Source organism: Lygodium microphyllum, chromosome 23 (genome assembly GCF_053477565.2).
Source record: "Lygodium microphyllum isolate KBCC chromosome 23, Lygodium_microphyllum_v1.1.10, whole genome shotgun sequence".
In the NCBI taxonomy this organism is placed as follows: domain Eukaryota; kingdom Viridiplantae; phylum Streptophyta; class Polypodiopsida; order Schizaeales; family Lygodiaceae; genus Lygodium; species Lygodium microphyllum.
Window position 1 is genome coordinate 86,729,164 of NC_141157.1, and position 12,906 is coordinate 86,742,069.

Sequence of the window (12,906 nt, forward strand, 5' to 3'; positions counted from 1 at the left end):
CTGATGCCCTATCCTCCTTGGGTCACTACGCTCAGCTCCCTCCTTTTTACACGCTCGAGTATGGAAAATGAGACCCTAAAAAGAAAATATGATGAAATAAAATTCAGGCTATAGGAGTCCTCGCCTAGGTGGAGCTACTGGTTCAGTTGTCCTTAGTTAGGTAGGCAGTTCAGACTACCACTTAGGGCAACCTCTTTGACAATTCTTTTAGTCTGGCCGTGTTGAAGCAGTCGGTTAGTAACTAGCTTCAGGCTTTCTGGCAGATTATGCTGGGCCTACTCCTCGTGGATTTCGTGCCTTGGTTTTGTCAGGGGTAGGGTGAGCATTGTGCTGTGTTTTATTGCATATTTGTTTTGTAGCAGTTTGATGCTCCTTTGGTTGTTTATGTGCAGATATGTTCGTGGGTTCGACGGACTGAGTCGTCCTATCCCGTGGTCGCCAATGAAGGATGGATTTTAGGCCCCGGAACGTGCCTAAAAATAGGAGAAAAATGTGGAAATGCGGGGAAAAATGCTCAACCACGAAGGCGGCGGCTCGACCTAGGACGATTTTAAGCGTCAAGTGCTTGACGGGCGCCCGTACGACACTCCGAGAATTTTCATAATTTTTTCGTGCGCCTGTGCCAGTCAGTGGAGCTGCTAGTCAGTGCGGGATGTCGAGACGAGCTCACAGAAATTTTCAGACTGACGATCGGAGTCCGTATGCGGAAGATGGCCCGAAACCGGCCGGGGTGCCCACAAAGGGGGCCAAATTTGAAATTTGAAGGGGTGTGATTAGTGGGGGGTGCCCTTTGGCCCCTCCACCCCCCTAAATTTTTCGTGGGGGGGAAGGAAGTGCCGTGCAGGCAACGGTGTGAAAAAAACACGCCCCCCCCTCCCCCCCAATCATGATCATGCTTGACAAACAAGCTATGGAGTGCATTATGCCAGGCTTCTACCTCTATCATACGCTCTATGTCGCTTCAATCCGCACAGGGAATGGTGGCCTGTAGAGGGAGAGAGAAAATCAGTCTTTCTCTCTCCTCCCTCTCTCTCTTCTAAGGGGGAATTCATGTGGGAAGAAGAAGAAAGAAGGAAGAATGGTGGAGGCTTGTCCGGCACGGATCGGATTGCTCCACGGGCTGGAAATGGTGATTGGCGATTGTGCTGGACATGAAGTGCTACTGATTTCCAAATCTACAGCCATGGACATGAAACCCGAAACACGCAAATGAGCGGTAATTTAAGATTTTCAAAGGAAATTTGAGCTTTTATGGCTTTTGATGGATGAAAAGTTGTTCACGTGGGATAAAAACTGTTCATATTACTGTTTTCTATGAGTTCTTGCTGGTCATAATCAAAAAATCAGAAAAATATGCATTTTATGGTTCAAAATAATATGCTAAAATACGTAAAACATGAAAAAACAAGGGAAAATGAGGGTTTTTGGCATAAAAATGGGGAAGTAAATAGGAACATCAACTAAACTTTCATTTTTCTGCAAGAAGGAACTAAGGGCCACAGCCCATAATCTGTTTTGAATTTTCAGTAATTAAATAATGCAGGAAAATAAGGGAAAATACAAGAAAATGGTGGAAAAACCTTAAAAAATAGGGGAAAAATACATTTTGGGTTCCGAAAAATAAGGATAAATAAGAGCAATGTTTGTGAATGTTTGTGGGGACTGAAGCATGAGGATTTGCCTCAATTCAACCCCACCTTCTTGTTCTAGTACGTCTTTTTTCGCTTTTTATACATAAAATGGTGTCAAAATACCCTATAAATCCATCCAACGATGCACTATTTAAACGGGGAAGGGTAGAGGAGTTGAAATATGTCTAAATGCCGTGTGAAGATGATGGGGAAGTTGCTGATTTCTATGCATAGCATTTAGGACGGATGATAATTAAAATTAAGAGCTTAGTAGCACGAGGATCACCTCGGTGCTAGGCCCATGCAATGAAGCACGATCGGTAGTTGGAAACCATTAAAAGGATGTTTTTGCACTTGTGCACAATACTGTTTTGTTAAATGTTTGAGCACTAGGCACCCACCAAATGCATAGAGCATGAAAAAGATTTAAAAGTATCAGTGATCAACTCTTGGACATGCATTGCAATTGGTTTATGAGGACATGACCTATGATGAGAGGCAGTGAGGTACCCATGTTGCATGCTAGTCGTGGGGTCTAGGGGAAAGAGAAGCAAGGACAATGGTACATTCCTGGACACGCTTATTTGTTACCTTGAGCGACTTTTGTGCGAAATGTCTAAATGTTGAGCGACGCATCGAGGGGCCAATCCCCAAGGTGTAGGAGAGTCGCAGAGGGTTGACGGCATTCAGCCATAGGAGGAACCCCATGTGTATGTGATTCGAGTCTTTTGGCTATGTGAGAGGAACTCCCTCTGAGGAGTAATATTGGGTTAGGATCAGTTGAACTACAACGTATTACAAACGCAATGTTTAGGAAGGCAGAGATTTTGATAGACGCTCCTGGCCGCGAGGCCGAGGGGTTGTCTTGTACGTAGTGACGAGGCCCGGCTAGTGCATGAGCCAGTGCCGGCTCGTTTTTAGGTCCATCACTCCTTCTATCGACCCTTGAGCCGCCCCAACACTCCAACAAATAATGCGGTTCTCAATCATAGACCTCAAATGTGCCTCCACTCCTCAAATGTAATCAAGTCAAGGGTGGACTTGCATGGTAGCAATCATCACAAATAACTCCATAAAAAAAGAGAAAGCCCCAATGTCTTAGTGCGGCAGACACTGGCCAGTCTGATAGTATAGGCTGTGTTAAGACCCCGCGGTCCCTTTAGACCGGCAGACACTGACCAGCTTGCTAGGAAAAGCTGCGTTAAGACCCGGATGAGTCAAATAACAAACGCTACCCTTAGATTGTTGAGGTCAGCAATCCAGTAAGCGGGGGTGAGTGTAAGGGCTTTGTAGCTATACCATGCCGTTGCTACTGATTGCACCTATATAGGGAGTAGTAGTGACTCAAAGCCCTGCCTTGTTTCCACTCTACGTGTGATTCCCTATACCCAGTGGTGAACCCTCTTACGTGCGGTGTCACGAGGGTGTAGTCCTGGGATGTGTCTATGTTGTCCCGCTTTTGGATTGAATAATACAAGAGTATACCTTGAGCTCATATCTTGTTACCTTTCTGTGCCGTGTTGAGTGCGTAACGAGTGCAGGTTTATCCCCCCCCCCTTAGTACACTAGTCACACAAACCCCCCTCTCCAAACCCCCCCTTTCCTACCCCACCATACACACACCCTCCTGTATACACACACCCCTACCCAAAACCCATTTCCACCCAATCCCCCTTCACTCGACCCCACCCCCCTGTCCCCGTTGGCTTCACCTCACCCTCCCCCGACTGTCGTTCGCGTGCGCGGAGTTGCATGTGTGTTGTTCGTGCAGGAGTCCGTTAGCGACTGTTCGCGTGTGTGTACGCGGGAGCATCTTTTAGCGGCTGTTCACACGCGGGATGGGCGTTTGGATTTGACCGTGAGGTGGTGCGTGCTGGTTCGTGCACGCGCAGCTGTCACGTGTGTCCGGGTATTCCTTTTTGAAATCTCGAATATCATTTTTTAAATCCAAAACTCCATTAAACACACTTAAAATTAGAATTAAAAAAAAAATCTAAAAAATTACCAAAAATTACCGAGACATTTTCTCACCATTTTATAAAAATTTTTGCCTAGAAATTCGTATTAAAAAATTCCAGAACATTCCATATTTTCCAATTTATTCAAAATTACCTACAAAAATACAGAAAATTCATTTTAAATTAGATAAAAATACAAAAAAAATCTAAAAAATTCAATCCATCCCCCTGACATTTTTCCATTCATTTTTCACTTTAAAACATTTTATATCAGGTATCCCTATTTAAAATAATAAAAACAAACAAACAAAATAAAACAAAAAACACAAAACAAACACCACACACGCACCACTTCACCATAACAATCCCCATGTTATTTTCATAACAATCCCCATGTTATTTTCATACCCTAAATTGTGGATATTTCCTAACTGGTTGAAATTTTCTTTTTCCTTCATCTTATATCCATCTTTAATTCTTCTTCCTTTTGCAAAAAAAAAAAACACACACCTATCAACCACCACAGACAATGTAAGAAGCTGGGAATAACAAATAAGTGTTAATAATGTTGATATGATGCCATGTCACACTGACATTGGTATAAAAGGAGAGAAGATGTAAATTTTCACATCTTTTTGACACATTAATACAATTACAATCTTTCTCTTCCTTCTTGCTCACAGCTTCTATGACTTCTCCTTCTTTCTTGTCTTTCTCTCTCTAAATCTAGTCTTTCTCTCTCTCCTTGTCACTCTTCTTCTCTCTCTTCCTGCAGTATTTCTCTCTTCTACAGTCTTCTCTCTCCTCTTTCTCTCTCCTTGGTTCTCTCTCTGACAAGTGGTAACAGAGCTTGAGTCTTTGATCCATTATTTTCTTCCATTTTCAGTCCTCTTTTCCTATTTCAAAATCAATTTCAGACAAAAATGGTACAAGACACTGACTAGTGGAGTGCTGCAGGACATCTACAGTTAGTAAGAGACTCTGGAGATATCCAAGGTTAGATATGGCGGATAAAGGCTTAAATGGCTGGACGTCATCAAATTTCATGCAAAAATGGAGGTAACTAGGGTAAAGGATGGTTAACTGGGCTTAGTTAGAGGTTAAACTACAGCTACTTTTCAAAAGAGAGCTTCTCTTCTCTCTCCTTCAAGCTTTTGGCTGAAGCTTTCATGGTGGGTGTTAAGAAATCCCCAAATACTTCTCTCTACTGAACACTTCTCACTATCAAAGCATGGGGCAAAGGATCTTTGTTGCATGAGCTTCAGGAGGAGTACCATGATTGATGTGTGCTGCTGATTATCATCCAGGAACAGCCCGAAAAATGTGCCGAAATTTACGCTGAATTCCCTGCTCTCTCCTCCCTGCTCAGCTTGCTCAGCTTGCTCCAGATCTTTAGCCATTGATCACAGCTCTTGAAGGCTTCATCAAGTACTTATTAACAATAATCTTCAGCCTCTGAAGCATCCTGATCAGTCATTCTCTTACTCAAACCCTAATACACAGCAGGGCAGCCATAGCCATGGACCTAGAAGCTCAAATTTCTCAAAATTTTGGACTTCCCCAACCTCCAAAGCTTCTCTAAAGCTAAGTACAAGCTGGATAGACTCCAAGATTGAAGACATTGAAGAGATTTCAGCCCGTGCATGACATTGCAGCTCAAATGGAAGGACTATTTTGGGGCTTTTTATCAAGGAGCTTGAATCTTTGATGTTCAAGTGTTCAAGCAAGGCTGGAGCATTGACTCTTTAAGGATTTCATCATATTGAAGCTTGTATGGACTGATTCTATGGAGATTTCAAGCTTTATGACGGATTAATGATGGATTATGAAGAACTTTTGCATCAACGGGGTTGAAACTGACATCCATCATATTCTTCAAGCTTAATGGAGGTATTTCCCTTTTACTAATCTCTGAAATCTCTCAATAATCCAATTGCTAATGGCTTTTCCACTTGTTGATAGGAGATTATTGATCAATTAATTCACTGGATTGATCAATAGATCAGAGATTAGTGTTAATTCTCCTTGATTTCAGCCTATTTCATTGAATTTCATTTTGATTCAAATCATTACTTCATCATACGTATCATTTGATTAGCTTGATGCATAACCTTGATTTGTTTTGTTGAATTTCTGTCACCCAAGCTGAAATATTGTAAAAGGGTAAGTACTAGCAATCAGTGAGTCACTGAATTGCATCTGTAAGACCCTTCTTCTATCCCAATTTTTCCAAATCTCATTCAATTGCATTTCATGAAAGGCTGAATGAATATTTCAGAAATGCATATCATGCTAATTGCTTAGAACACTAGCCTCTGCCATGTTGATATTCCCACTGAGGAAAAAGGTGGATGCCGGGGGAGATAGTGGGACAAAAGAGAGGTGACCCTCCCTCACTATCGAAGATCCCGAAGGGGTGCAACCAACCGACCCAGGGGGAACTTTACCCACCTCCCGGTGATTCGGAGCCCGTGTAGGGAGCCTGTCATGCCGTTTTATCCCTCACACAGGTATAGCGAGTGGAGAATTGAAGATTGAAGACTTTCCAAGGACTCAAGTACCTACAGGACCAAAACATGGTAAAACATGGAATTTACAGGTCACTTATAGGGTAATTACAAGTGGTTACAAGTACACCATTCATTGCTGAAGCACAGGTGCAGGTACTACAGGGTACCCACAGGTCCTATATACCCTTTTGCAGGGTTTGGTAGCCATTTGGGGTTACTATCTTGCATTTCAGAGTCTGGACTTTATAGTTCAGACTCTGAAATCTAGCTACAGAATTTTCTGTCCTAAACCTGTTATAGCGTGCTATAGCTCATCTCGAAGAGGGCATTCTTAGCTTCGATTCGCACAAAAAAGTTCTGAAATCGGAGTTTCCTAGCCAAAGTTATAGCCGTTTTTCTGACAAGGGGTACTGCAGGACTGCACTAATATGGCACGACATAAAGGCAAAAATAAGGTCCAGGAGGATTATACTCAGCAAATCAGGGATTCCATGATAGATAGCACACTTCAAGAGAACCTTGAAGAGCTTCAACAACAAGGAGAAGTCAATATACTCAATGATACTTTATGTGCCCATGAACAAAGACATAGGGAACGACATGAGGCCATTTTGTCAAGAATGGAGTAGATGGTTTTATCTACTGATCAAATGAAGTCTTCCATTGATAAGTTGATGGATTCAACTACTCAAACCAAGGCTTCCATTGATAAGTTGGTGGAATCTAATGCTCAACTTATGGCACAATTTTCTCAATTCATACAGTTGCAAATGGGATCAAGAGAAGCTAATGAGAAGGCTTGTTCAAACAGTGGCCTTCCAGTCCCACTTCAGCCATCTAACCAAAATGGTCATAGAAATGGGATTATTGGAAGAAGAGGCATTCCAAATAGTCAGTATGAAGTAGGAGAAGCTTCACAAAGGCATGATGACTATTTGGGCAGTTTGAATGGGGCTAATACTCAAGCTTTTGGACTGCATACTCAAAATTCCAGGGGTACTTTACCAACAGGAAGATTACATAGTAATTCTCAGCCACCTGTTGGAAGATTCCAATCTCAATTTGGAAGCTCTGTACTTGGTAATCCTGATCAGCCAATTTTGGGACAGCAACCCTTTCATGAAAGGGAGTTTAAGGACAAAATTGTTTTAGCCAAATTTAATGGCCAGTCATCTTCACCATCAGACTTAGAGGAATGGACCTCTAAGATGGAGTCCTACTTTGATATATACCCTAAAACTGATGATATGAAGATTCACTTTGCTTCCTTGCATCTAGAAGGATTTGCCCATACTTGGTGGAGGTATATCAAGAAAGAGAATATACTTGTAGAGAATTGGGAAGCTTTCAAGGCACTTATGGCTGAAGTCTTTGTTTCGCCTCTTGAGAAAGAGAAGTTAGCACGGAGATGGTATGGTTTGGAACAAAGGGGCCTAAGTGTAAGAGAGTATACAAACCAATTCCTCAACTTGACCATGTATGTTGAAAGCATCAGTGATGAGGCTAAGCTTCACAAGTTTATGTATGGTTTGGAGCCATCTTTGTCAGCTGATGTTATGGCACAAAATCCTACTTCACTTTTCAAGGCTATTGAGCTTGCAAAGCGCTATGGAAGAAAGTATAGGAAAGAATCTTCATTTCAGCCTAGTTATGGACAACAAAGGACTGTTTTAAAGCAGGGACAAGTTGGTAACATTTATGGCAGCAATCATGTGCCTAATGGGAGCTTACGGGTACCAACTTATCCTCCATTTAATGCTTCTAGGCCTCAAAGTAATTTCAGGAAAGCAAACAGTCCAAAGGTTGAATTCAAACAGGGGGACAACAAGCTTAAGTCTATTTCAGCTAATACAAATCCCAAATCTATTCCCATGGATCTTTACAAGGAAAGGAAGGACAAGGGCTTATGCTTCAAGTGTGGAGAAAAGTATACACCTAATCATGCTTCAAAGTGTGTATACAAAAATGTCAAGCCAAAGCTTCAGAGTACGCTATTTTTTAGGACTTTGAAGATGACATAGATGAAGCTAATGCAGTGGCAATCAATGCTGAAAATGAAGATCTTGAGGAGGACGTTGGATGGGAGTACTTTTATGATCCAGCCGACTCTTTTCCTTTTGATCCAGGTGGAAATGTTCCGTTTGACCCTGGTGGATCTTGTGATGAGTCACTTGCTGTCACAAATTGTTCTATTTCTATGGATGCTTGGATGGGATCTAAGAGCCCTAATACACTTCGTATGAAGGGAAGCATATGTGGAAAGCCAGTATTCATCCTGATAGACAGTGGCAGTACTCACAGTTTTGTCAATAAGTCAATCATGGACAAGTTAAATTGTGTTCCCACAGACTTACAGTAGCTCATTAGAGTACAAGTGGCTAATGGTGAAGAAAAAATCAGCACACAGATTTGCCCACAGGTTTCTTTACAGTTGGCTGAAAATTTTGAAGCCAAAGTAAACCTGATCACTCTGGAAATGGGGCCCATAGATATTGTACTTGGTTGTGATTGGTTGATGACATTAGGCAGGATCACTATGGATTTCTCACAGTTATATATGGAGTTTATCTCCAATGGACAGCTTATCCATTTACAGGGAATTCCTAGTAGATCTAATTTTCAGCTTATCACCATTCAACAACTCAAAAGAGAGAATAAGAAGCGCTCACAAATATTTGTTTTGCATTTGAACAAAGAAACACAGGATCAGCCCAATAATTCAGCAAACCATCCAGCCTTGACAGCTCTTCTTGAGGAGTATAGAGATTTGTTTGAGGTACCTACTTCATTGCCGGAACCCCATTGATTTGGAGCCTAGCTCAAAGACAATCAATAAGCCACCTTACAGATTATCAAAATGTGAACGAGAGGAAGTAGTCAAGCAAATCAAAGAGCTTCTTGAAATGGGATTCATTGAACCAAGTTCTTCACCTTATGCATCTCCAGTCGTGTTAGTCAAAAAGAAAGATGGATCTTTCAGAATGTGCATTGACTACAAGGATCTCAATAAGATAACAGTGAAAAATAGATATCCTATACCCAGGATTGATGATTTGCTTGATGAGCTTAAGGGGGCTCGATTCTTCACGAAGATTGATTTGAGATCAGGGTATCATCAGATTCGCATGCGAGAGGGTGATGAAGTCAAGACTGCTTTTAGGACTGATCGTGGGCTCTATCACTTCTTGGTGATGCCATTTGGGCTTATAAATGCTCCAGCTACCTTTCAAAGCCTGATGAATAAGATCTTGCAACCTTTCCTCTTTCAATTTGTCTTGGTGTTCTTTGATGACATTTTGATCTATAGCAAGACTTTACAGGATCACTTGGCACATATGAGGAGGGTTTTTGATGTATTGAGACATCATAGCCCTTTTGCTAAGGAGAAGAAGTGCTCTTTCATGCAGACTGAAGTGGAATACTTGGGACATATAGTCAGTGAAAAAGGAATACAGGTTGATCCCAAGAAGGTGCAATGCATAAGAGATTGGCCAACGCCTACTACTACTACCTCTCTTAGAGGATTCCTTGGTCTATCTTCATTCTATCACCGATTTATAAAGCATTATGCGGCGATTGCAACTCCTTTACTGACAGGTTGAAGAAGGAGGCTTTCTTTTGGGATGCTCTTGCAGATAGCAGCTTCAACCAGTTAAAGGAACTCCTTACTTCTGCTCCTATCTTAGTATTCCCGGATTTCTCCAAAGAATTTACTATACAGTGTGATACTAGTGGCCGTGGCATTGGGGTTGTTTTGCTTCAGGAGCATGGAGTAAATGCATTTGAGAGCTGTAAGCTTACAGATAAGGAAATGGCCATGAATGTTTATGACCAGGAGATGTTGGCTATCCTGCATGCAATCAAGAAGTGGCACCATTACTTACATGGCAGCCGATTCAGAGTACATAGTGATCACCGGGTATTCAAGTATTTCCTTACTCAGTCAAATCTCACTCCAAAGCAACATCGTTGGGTAGCTACATTACAGAATTATGACTTTGACATCACTCATACAAGGGGCAAAGATAACATAGTGGCTGATTCTCTTTCTCGTATGTGGGCTTGCAAAGTGTCAGCCATGACAGAATTACATAATGATTGGATTGAAGAACTACAGGAGGCCTATCTTTTAGATGAGGAATTCAGCCAAATCTTTCAGAAATTACAGCAAGGTCTTATGGAAGAAAACTCACATTACGAGCTTAAAAATGGTCTTATTTGGTGGAAATGCAAGATTGTTATTCCCTCTACTTCTTCTTTTAAGCAAAAAATTATGGAAGAGTTACATTCTTCGCCTTTAGCTGGACACTTGGGAGTTTTCAAGACTTATGACAGGATCAGCAAAAGCTTTTATTGGAAGGGACTGTGGAAAGATGTCAAGGACTTCGTTATGAAGTGTATGCCTTGTCAGCAAAATAAGGATAGTACCCATAAGCCAGGAGGTTTGTTACAGCCATTGCCTATTCCTACGGGTAAATGGACTCATATTACTATGGATTTCATTACTAGATTACCTACTACTAAGAAGGGGTGGAATAGTATTTATGTGGTGGTTGACAGACTCACCAAAGCAGCTCATTTTATCCCAACAAAAATCCAGTTTACTACTTCTCAAGTGGCCAACCAGTTTATGGAGCATATTTTTAGACTACATGGATTACCGCAGGTGATTGTCCATGATAGGGACTCAAAGTTTATGAGTAACTTTTGGCAGGCGGTATTTACGCCTATGGGCACTAAGTTGGCTCCATCTACGGCTTATCATCCCCAAACTGATGGACAGAGAGAGAGAGTTAATAAATGGTTGGAGACTTATCTTTGCCATTTTTGCTATGATGTCCAAACCTCATGGGATTCTTGGTTACACTTGGCTGAGTTTTCTTACAACAATTCCACTCATGCGAGCATAGGAGTTTCACCCTTTGAGGCTTTGTATGGTTACAAGGTGCCCTTACCCACAGTCATCTTTAATGAAAAGATCAATCCTCATGGGAAGGAGGAGTTGGAAAGAATGCACACCCTTCTTCAGCAATGCAAGGTGAATCTAAGGAAGGCTCAAGATCAAATGAAGATGTATGCTGATGAGAAGAGGAGGCCTTTAGAGTTCCAAGATGGAGAGCTGGTTTTGTTGAAGGTGCCCAAATCCAAGTACTCTACGTTAAAAGATGGATCCAGTAATAAGCTTGCCCACAGGTTTTATGGCCTTTACAGGATTCTTAAGTGAATTGGAGATTTGGCATACAAACTAGAGCTTCCGTCTTCTACAAAGATTCATAACGTCTTCCATGTTAGTCAGCTCAAGCCCTATTATGGTGATCCAGTGGATATAGTTGATGAGTTGTCACCTATTGATGAAGATGGTCTTGTTCAGTACATCCCAGAGGCTGTTATAGGTCAGCGCGAAAAGAAGCTTCAATCACGTTCTATTGTGGAATATTTGATCAAATGGAGAGGTTTACCATCTAAAGAGGCTTCTTGGAGACCTGATTCTATATTGGATGAGTATCCATACTTGAGGGAGACATTGATGGCTGAAGCCTATTGCTTATGGAGCTAGTAATGATGCAAATTGGTTCAGGACAACACACTGTTTTAGAACAGTTTTTATTGTACCTAATTTTTAGAATTAAGCTATCTATATGGGCTTAAAGCACTCTTCAAGAGCTTCGTTTTGATATATGGTACATCTCATTTGGACACTTCTATCAAAAGTTATGGGAGATTTGGTCCAACAGGGACTGTTTATTCAACAAGCTGTCTACTTTGTTCTGGGACTATTTGTTGAAGACTTTATGGCTCCATTTGCTTCTGAAGTATTTCAGATCATGTATATAGTTGGGGCTTACTTTCGTTCTTCAAATTTAGCTCTTGTAGTGGTCATTTTTCATTCATTTCCCATTTGTAAAGTTATAAAATAGAGTAGTACTCTGTACTATCCATCTTTTTTCTAGTTGTTTCTAGGTTTGTTTTTTAGGACAAAAACTTTTGGGAAGGATGGATTGTAAGAAGCTGGGAATAACAAATAAGTGTTAATAATGTTGATATTATGCGATGTCACACTGACATTGGTATAAAAGGAGAGAAGATATAATTTTTCACATCTTTTTGACACATTAATACAATTACAATCTTTCTCTTCCTTCTTGCTCACAGCTTCTATGGCTTCCCCTTCTTTCTTGTCTTTCTCTCTCTAAATCTAGTATTTCTTTCTCCTCGTCACTCTTTTTCTCTCTCTTCCTGCAGTCTTTCTCTCTCCTCTTTCTCTCTCCCTGGTTCTCTCTCTGACAGACAATTTATTAAAACTCAAATCCCGAACTACACACATAACTCCAATCACCACACATAATACCCCCTAAAATACCAAACAAACACAATATAAAATTTTAAAAAAAATCCTAATACATCATAATAAAATTAAAAATCATACTCAAACTCAACACATCCACTAAGGTGTTGTCTTTGTTGTTCAGTCGATAGTCTTTACTTTTCTTTTACTGGATTCATTCCTTTTGGGGGACTCTTCCGTACGCCTTCAGGCCATTGCATACACACCCCTTTCAGGTATTTATTTTATGTGATTTGTTTATTTTCATTTCTCCCTTAATCACAAATTAATTGTTAAAATGTAACATTTATTCACCCACATTTTTCACGCGTATTCGCGCTAAACACACAATTTCATCATAATAAAAATGAACCAGCCGTTCACTTTACACGCACTACGTGCACTTAAGAGGTACTTTAATTTATAATAAAAATGAACCAACCGTCACAAGAGCATGTGTTGGCAAAAAAGCGCTCCACATC